This window comes from Mus caroli, chromosome 1, assembly GCF_900094665.2.
Source record: "Mus caroli chromosome 1, CAROLI_EIJ_v1.1, whole genome shotgun sequence".
In the NCBI taxonomy this organism is placed as follows: domain Eukaryota; kingdom Metazoa; phylum Chordata; class Mammalia; order Rodentia; family Muridae; genus Mus; species Mus caroli.
In genome coordinates this window covers 103,977,619-103,986,870 of record NC_034570.1, presented here as the reverse complement: position 1 = coordinate 103,986,870, position 9,252 = coordinate 103,977,619, and the positions used below count along the sequence as shown (strand labels likewise).

At 39.9% G+C, this 9,252-nt stretch overlaps 1 pseudogene; it reads left to right on the top strand.

The window, feature by feature from the left end:
• The first annotated feature begins 1,007 nt into the window (after positions 1 to 1,007).
• The window catches only part of LOC110295909, a 26,722-nt pseudogene continuing 18,477 nt past the window's right edge, over positions 1,008 to 9,252 (top strand).

Here is a 9,252-nt window from a genome sequence, read left to right as displayed (position 1 = left end):
ATTGTATTCTGAATTAGCTAAAGCCTCTCCCAGTGTTCCAAGATCCCAGATAGCAGCAAGGAGCTTAACCTATTCAGTAACTAATTAATCACTACAATAAATCAGAGCCATTAACTCAGTTGTCTGCAGTAAGAGACTGGAATTCTCACTGAGATAAAAATTTTATTACAGACTACATTCCATTCCAAGAGCGAGTTAATATACTATCCTGATAATGAGGATTCTCCAGACAAGATAAAATTTAACAAGGCCTAGCAAATTTCGGGGTCAGTGACATTACATTATTCTTGAAGCCTGTCAAGAGTTAATAACCCCCTTGTGCTATTAACACTAAAGTGTGAAACTCTTGCATCTGTGCTAATCTCTAGTGTAAACATTTATCTGTTTCCTTTTGAAGTCACTCCTCTTGCATCTGGAAAACTTCAATGTGCCTTATCTGTTATGATTTGCAATTTTTGATATTCGCTGTAATATAAAAAGTCTGAGGCTCGACCAGAACATTACATTCAGATTCAACACAACCTCTCCTGTGTATGTCTGTTTGTCAATTCATCCAACTCTTTGTCCATCTGCTCGAGAGACTCGTTTTAAGCAGACACAGGGTCCCAGAGGGTCGACAGCATGGACTGAATATAACTCAGCTGAATTTCTGTCACAGAACCCATAAGTACTATGCAGAGATCATCAAGAATGCCCATGCAACTTTGCATCTGTTTCCATTTTCTACTGTCCCATTGTGGTAGTTCTGAACACAGAAGGGCCTGAGATTCAGATTGGACTCATCAAGAGCAGCAGTATTGCAGAGGTGGAGCTGAAAAAGGGAGCTACTCTGAAGATCATCCTAGACAATGCTTACATGGAAAAGTGTGGTTAGATCATCCTTTAGCTGGACTATAAAAACATCTGCAAGGTGGTGGAGGTAGGCAGCAATATATATGTGGACAATGGGCTCATTTCACTGCTGGTGAAGAAGAAAGGTTTTGACTACCTGGTGACAGAGATGGAGAATGGAGGCCAGTGATTGGATCATGATGGCTCATTGTGACCTGGGAATTGAGATTCCTGCAGAGAAGATCTTCCTGGCTCAGAAGATGATAATCAGATGATGCAACTGAGCTTAGAAGCCTGTCATCTGTGCCATTCAGAGGCTGAAGAGGATGATCAAGAAGCCAGGCCCCACCAGTGCTGAAGGCAGTGATGTGACCAGCGCAGATCTAGATGGAGCAGACTCCATCATGCTGTCCAGAGAAACAGCAAAATGGGAGACTGTTTACATGTAGCACCTGATTGCCCAAGATAGAGCCTTCCATATACAATTTGCAGTTGTTCAAGGAATTCTGCCTCCTGGTACCCATTACCAGTGACCCCATAGCCTTGGGAACTGTGGAGGCCTCCTTCAAGTATTGCAGTGAGCCCATTAAGGTGTTCACCAAGTCTGGCAGGACTGTTCACCAAGTGGCCAGGTACCACCCTTGTGCTCCTATTTTTGCTATGACACACAATCCCCATACTACTCACCAGCCCCATCAGTACCATGGCATTTTCCCTGTGCTGTGTTAGGATGTGGTACCAGTTGCCTGGGCTGAGGATGTTGACTTTCGTATAAACTTGGGCATGAATTTTGGCAAGGCCTGAGCCTTCCCCAAGAAGGGATAGGCAGTCATTATGTTGACTAGGTGGCATGCTTGTAGTGCCTGTACCTTGATGGCCCTCTGGGGTCCCTTTTCTAGCTCCTTATCTCCCTTCTATCCCTTCTCCTCTCCTATTCTATTAGGCCAGCAGTGCTTGTACTGCTCACTCTGGGTCATAGTGTAGCACTGGTGGGCTGGAACATTAGGGGAAAATTATGGGAAACATGCAGTAGAGCCCATCTATTGTTCATTGCTCTACCTGGGCCAGGGAGAAGGAGGAATAGAGGATTAGAAACCCTCTGAGTATATTACAAAAGGGCAGCACCATCTCTGTGTACTTTGCTCCTGTAGAAAATTGTCCAGAGAATTCCAGGCCCTAGCCTGGAGTCAGGAGAGAACAAGGATAGAGGCTAAGGGTGTAGGGCCCAGGGTTCCACTTTTGGCCCTGGCCCTGACTTGCTTTCTCAACAGCTTTGTCTTCCCCCTCCTCTGTGTGCACTCCACTGCTGTTACTTCAGAGACTCCACTCTTTACCTTGATTTCTGCAGTCTCCAGGCCTGTTGCTATAGTGCTCACCTCAATGTCAAAAAACAAACAAACAAACAAACAAACAAACAAACAAACAAACCAAAAAACAAAACAAACCAAAAAACCCTCAAAACAAAACAAAACAGCCTCCAAAACCAAAACCAAACAAACAAAAAACAAACAAAAAAGCAGCTAAAGCACCAAAAGAAAAAAAAATTGCCTTTCTGGCCTGCACCTTCCACCAAGGCAAACCAGCAGCATGTCGACCCCTCTGAAGACCCCACAGTCTAATGAACTCCCAGGAAATCTGTTGCATCTGGCAAGACAGGTAAGAAATCCTCCCTAATAATCCCAGTAGCTGGGAACTCCTAGGAACCCAGTAGAATCAGGACCCATTCCCCTCCACTTGAACTTCACCCCCTTTCCAGCCTGTGCCTTCCATTTGGGAAGATCAGCAGCTTGTCTGCTCCTCTGATATCCCCACAGTATGAAGGCCTCTCAGGAGAGGAGATTTGCTGCACACAGGGCAAGATACCTTACTGTCTGGAGGCTTCCCAGAAGAACTGCTGCACCCAGGGCAACAGACACCATACTATAAGGCCTATCAGGAAATTGGCTGTAGGCAGGGAAACAGGTCAATATCATTCAAACCCCACGGAACAATCAGAAAGCCTCCTTGAAGAAGTGCTGCACCCAGGGCCACGTGTATCTCAGGAGACCTGCAGCACCCCGGTACACTAGAGGCAGGCTACAGACAGAGATACCCAGACCAGTCAACACCAAAAGATAACCACATGATGAGAGGTAAGCACAATACCATAAGCAACAGAAGCCAATATATTTTGGCACCATTAAAACCCAGTTCTTCCACCACAGTAAGCACTGGATATCTCAATACAACTGAAAACCATGATACTTACCTAAAACAACAAAGAAAACACAAATGGAAGCAACCCAGGAAATGGAAAACCTAGGAAAGGGATAATGAGCTATAACAGAAAACAAGACATAGAAGAGAGAATCTCAGGTCTAAAAGATACCTTAAAAGATACTGACAGAACACTCAAAGAGAATGCAAATTATAAAAAGTGTCCCTCATCCATATAATCCAGGAAATTCAAGGCACACTGAAAAGACCAAATGTAAGAAATAATAGGAATAGAAAAAAACAAAGATTCCCTGAACAAATGACCAGACAGCATCTTCAACAAAATTGCAGAAGAAAAATTCCCCAGCATAAAGAAATAGATGGTCACAAAAGTTCAAGAGAATAAAGAAAGAAAGAATTAAAGACTTCCTGGAGAGAAGCCAGGGACCCATGTGATTGAATTAGGGAAAGGCTGGAAGAAGCTGAGGAGGAGGGCTCCCTTACAGGAAGATCAGCATTCTATACTAACCTGGACCCCTGAGATCTCTCAGACATTGAGCTACCAACCAGACAACTTACCAAAGCTGCTCCAAAGCCCTGACACACATACAGTACAGGACTGCCTGGTCTGTCCTCAGAGGGAGAAGACCTCACCAAACCCTTGAGAGACTTGAGGCCTCAGTGAGTAGAGAGGTCTAGGGCATGGGGATCATCCTCTTGGAGAAGGGGGACCTGAGAGGAATGGGATGAAGAAATGTGGGAGGATGGTCTGGAAGATGGTTAACAACTGGACTGTAAAAAATAAAGTTAATAAAAATATTAAACTTAATAACAGTTTATTAATAAAATGATTATACCTACAACTGTGTTTTAAGAATCTTGAAGTTGGTATATAATCAATGGGAGTAAATAGATTACCTTAATATGTACTGTTCTTATTGAGATAATAAAAATTAGAATTCTTTAAATGATAAATAGTATTTAAGTGATAATTGACTGTAAATCTAAAACTTGAGGAAAATGTAAACATTTTTATAAATAAGAATAAAATGAGAAACAAAATTATAAATAATATGTTGTATTAAGCCATTAATATTAAATACTTTAAAATATGTCAAAAATTATTGATTTTAATTGCAATTTTTGCATGTTACATAAATGTGTTTGATTTAATGTGGGCTCCCCAAATCATTTTTAAGATAAACCACTCTAAGGCCACACTAGTCAGCAGACCTTGAGCACAAACTCCACAACCAGCCCTATAATACCCAGAGGCAGCTCCACTCCCAGGTGCTCTAACACGCCTAAGATCACAGGATTTCAGGATCACAGGAAGTTGGTCATACCAGGAACTCAGGGTCCCAAAGGCAGCTTGACTCCCAGGAACTCTGACACACTCAGTACCTCAGCACCTCAGGATCCCAGAATCACAGGATCACAGAGAGAGCTTGACTCTGAGGAGTTCTGAAACAAGCAGGATAACAGGAAGGACAGGCTCCAGTCAGACATAGCCAGGCCAAGTAGCACTAGAGGCAAGAGTAAAAACATAAGCAACAAAAACCAAGGTTACTTTACATCATCAGAACCCAATACTCCCACCATAGCAAGTCCTGGATACCCCAATACACCAGAAAAGCAAGATTCATATGTAAAATCACTTGTCATGATAATGATAGAGGACCTTAAGAAGGACATAAATAATTCCCTTAAAGAAATACAGGAGAACACAGGTAAACAGCTAGAAGCCATTAAAGAGGAAACACAAAAGTTCCTTAAAGATTTACAGGAAAACACAATCAAACAGGAGAAGGAAGGGAACAAAACCACCCATGATCTAAAAATGGAAGTAGAAAAAAATAAAGAAATCACAAAAAGAGACAACTCTGGAGATATAAAACCTAGGAAAGAAGTAAGGAGCCATAGATGCAAGCATGACCAACAGAATACAAGAGATAGAAGAGAGAATCTCAGATGCAGAAGATACTATAGAAAATATTGACACAATAATCAAAGAAAATGTGAAATGCAAAGCGATCTTAACCCAAACACCCAGGAAATCCAGGACACAATGAGGAGACCAAACCTAAGGATAATAGATATAGAAGATGAAGATTTCCAACTTAAAGGGCCAGTAAACATGTTCAACACAATTATAGAAGAAAACTTCTCTAACCTAAAGAAAGAGATGCCCATGAACATATAAGGAGCCTACAGAACTCCAAATAGTTTGGACCAAAAAAGAAATTCCTCCTGTCACATAATAATCAAAACACCAAATGCACAAAACAAAGAATATTGTAAGCAGTAAGCGAAAAAGGTCAAGTAACATATAAAAGCAGACCTATCAGAATTACATCAGACTTCTCACCAGAGAAGATAGACTATGATAGGCAGACTATGATAGGCAGAAGATCCTGGGCAGATTTCACACAAACCCTAAGAGAACACAAATGCCAGTCTAGGCCACTAGGCAAACCTCTCAATTACTATAGGTGGAGAAACTAAGGTATTCCATAACAAAGCCCAATTTACACAATATCTCTCCACAAATCCAGCCTTTCAAAGGATAATAAAGGGAAAACTCCAACACAAGGAGGGAAAACACACCCTAGAAAAAGCAAGAAAGTAATCTTTCAACAAGCCCACACAAACATATTCCACTTCTAGTAATTAACAGGAAGTAACAGTTTTCCTTAATAGCTCTTAATATGAAAACTAATATTAGCAACATATCCTAATCAACTGAAATTCAAAAATATGAGAAATTAGAAATTTGTTGCTGTCATCCAGTGGTCTCGCTAATTTGGTAATGGGAGAAATAAGTCCAATATTGCACATATTCACTTTCTGCTTGTTTGTACATGACAGGGTCTTGCTGTGTGCCACATAACGGTCTTGAAATCATGCTTCTCCTGTCTCAGCCTCTCTATTAGTAGGATTGTTTATTTGATGTTTTTACACTATACTATGGTTTCAAAACAGCTTACATATTTCAAAATTATTTGTACAGCCAAAAGAAACATAGACAATTAATTTGGGAGGTGGCTTGTAAGAGAACAGCCAAGAGTAAGACTGCAGGCTTTGCTTGATATTTATAATTGGTGTCTCAATTTTGAAGAAGATGACTTTATAAGTCACTCTTATTCTGAGATGAATCCTTTTCAAAATCATCACAGAATCACAATGCACCAGAATGTTACCCTCACCTAACGTCTGTGCAACCCTTCAATAAGAACCATTCTTCACTGAAACAGTTGATGAATGACTTCTTTAGATAGACCATCTTAATGCACACACCATTTCTTAAATGAATGTAACCTGTTCCCTGTGGCCTGAGAATGATGACAATCACTCAAGTCAAATAGCTTTGACTATAGCAGGAAATCTGTATCCAAAAATCATGCCTACAATTCATTCCTTGGTGCAGCAGAATTGTGAACTCTTAGCTTATTTACTATAGAGGTAAAATTCTTTGGTGATGTGGGGGCACTGAAGTACAGCCTTATTACAATGAGCTCCAATGTCCAAAAATTGTTCTTATTTTGTGTTTGTACCACAGTAAGAGGCAAGGTTTTAACCACTACTAAAAACAAAACAAACAAAAAGACTTTATCTATTTATGTTCATTTAAAAAAATCTAATAGCGATATATGATTTTAAAATATCATACAGTTAATGTATTTGGAGTTATTTAAAATTCATAATGAGAAAAACATATGTATTTTCAGTATTGCTGTAGACAAGCATCTACATAAGACTATTCAATTGATGGTTGCTTTATATCAAACAACTTTTATAATAATCATACTTATTGTTACAATATTTTATAAAGTTTAAAGAATATGATAAAAAAACCGAAAGATATTGCAGGTTTTGAAGGGGGAGGTCACCGGAAGGAGTTGGGGTACAAAAGGAAAGAAGAATGTGATATAAGTCTATTTACTCAAAATATGTTTTTAAGTGCTAACAAATTCAGATAAATTGAAATTATATATCTTTTCTCATCATAATGCAATAAAACTTAAATTTAAAAAAAAGCCATACTAGTCAAAATAACAGGTATGTGACTAACCTCTGAGCAGAAAATACCTCATTCCCCAGACTTGGTTATCAAGGACCCATTCAACACCTCTACCACCATCTTATCACCTCACCACCTGGTCCATGACCTGGCCCTTGCAACCAATTCTGGTAGACTCCTGCTCAGAAGGAGTCCACACTAGTCAGAAGAATGGAGATTCCCTGCTCCACCAAAGCCAAGTTAGCAGCCAAAAATTCAGTGACAAACTTGCTCAGAGACTCCTTAATAGAGAAAGGGTTAAGCCAGCCCCTAGAAATCCAGGCCACAAAGTACAGAATGCCAAAGAGGGTACAGAAAGCAAGGAACAAAACCCCATTCTGTAACCCTGGACTTTTCCACTAGTGCCCACAGTCCGATTTTAATGACTCTGAGACTTCTTATATATGAATAAATGACTATGCTACATGCTTTGGCTTATTCCCTTTAGCTAATATCCCATTTATTCTATTTTAAGCCCTGCAATGTGGTTAGTTAGCTTTCATTAGGTTTACCTGACTGCATTCCCCAGAGTTTGTGGTGAATCTTTTACCATGCCTGACCCTCTCCCAGAAATTCTATCTGTCTGCTGGTTGTCCCACCATTTATATCGTGCTTCAGCTCATTAGAATGTTCGGCTCTGTATTTACAGGCTAACGTTGAAGAGGTTCTCTACTTCCCTCTTTAAAAAAAAAAAAAAGGTTCTTTATCTTGCAAGAATAAACTATATATAATATTGACAATTATTAAAATTAAGAGATAAGGGACAGCTGGGCATGGTGGTGCACACCTTTAATCCCAGCACTTGGAAGGCAGAGACAGGCAAAATTTTGAATTCGAGGTCAGCCTGGTCTACAAAGTGAGTTCCAGGACAGCCAGGGCTATACAGAGAAACCCTGTCTCGAAAAACCATAAAAAAAAAGGAAAATAAAAAAAAAGAGAGAGATAAGGAACAGGACTCTTCTGGTTTCCATCAGTGCCCAGAGCTGACCCAGTGCTACAGTTCTTTATACCCAAATACCACTAGAAGAGAACTGATCTACCAGAAGTGCTGACATACATGTGAGCACATGTAAGACCATAACTTCTGCTCAAATTCCTGGTCCAAGAGGAACCTATCCATAGACATCAGGACACAAGAACCAAGGAACAGCCAGGGACAGGATCCTTCTGGTTTCCTGCCTTCACTCTGGAGCTGACCCTGTTCCACAGCTCTCCATACCCAAATTTCTTCCAGAGAGAACTAGTCTCCAAGGAGAGCTGACACACAGACTTGCCAGAGGGACAAGCTACAGTCTGAGAAAGCAAGACCAGCTAAAACCAGAGATAACCAGACTTGTTAGCAGAGATTATAAAAGCCAGAAGACCTTAGTTCTATCATACAGACCCTAAGAGAACACAAATGCCAGCCCAGGCTACTATACTCAGTAAAACTCTCAATTACCATAGATGGAGAAGCCAAGATATTCCATGACACAACCAAATTTACACAGTATCTTCCCACAGCTCCAGCTCTACAAAGCACAATAAATGAAAAACTCCAACACAAGGAGGGAAACTACACCCTAGATAAAGCAAGAAAGTTATCTTCTTTCAACAAACCCCAAAAAGATAGATACAAACATAATTCCACCACTAAAATATGAAAAATAACAGGAAGCAGCAATCACTTTTCCTTAATGTCTCTTAACATCAGTGGACTCAATTCCCCAATAAAAAGATATAGACTAACTGACTGGATACATAAACAGGATACAACATTTTGCTGTATTTAGGAAACACCCCTCAGTGACAAAAAAAGACACTACCACAGAATAAAGGGCTGGAAAAAAATTTCCAAGCAAATGGTTCCAAGAAACAAGCTGGAGTAGCCATTTTCATATCAAATAAAATCAACTTTCAACCAAAAGTCATCAAAAAAGATAAGGACACTTCATACTCAACAAAGGAAAAAACTACCAAGAAGAACTCTCAATTATGAACATCTATGCTCCAAATGCTAGGGCACCCACATTCATAAAAGAAGCTTTACTAAAGATAAAAGCACATATTGCACCTCATACAATAATAGTGGGAGAATGCAACACCCCTCTCTTATCAATGGATATATCAAAGAAGACCTAATTCCAATACCCTTCAAACTAATCCACAAAAAAAAAAAAAAAAAA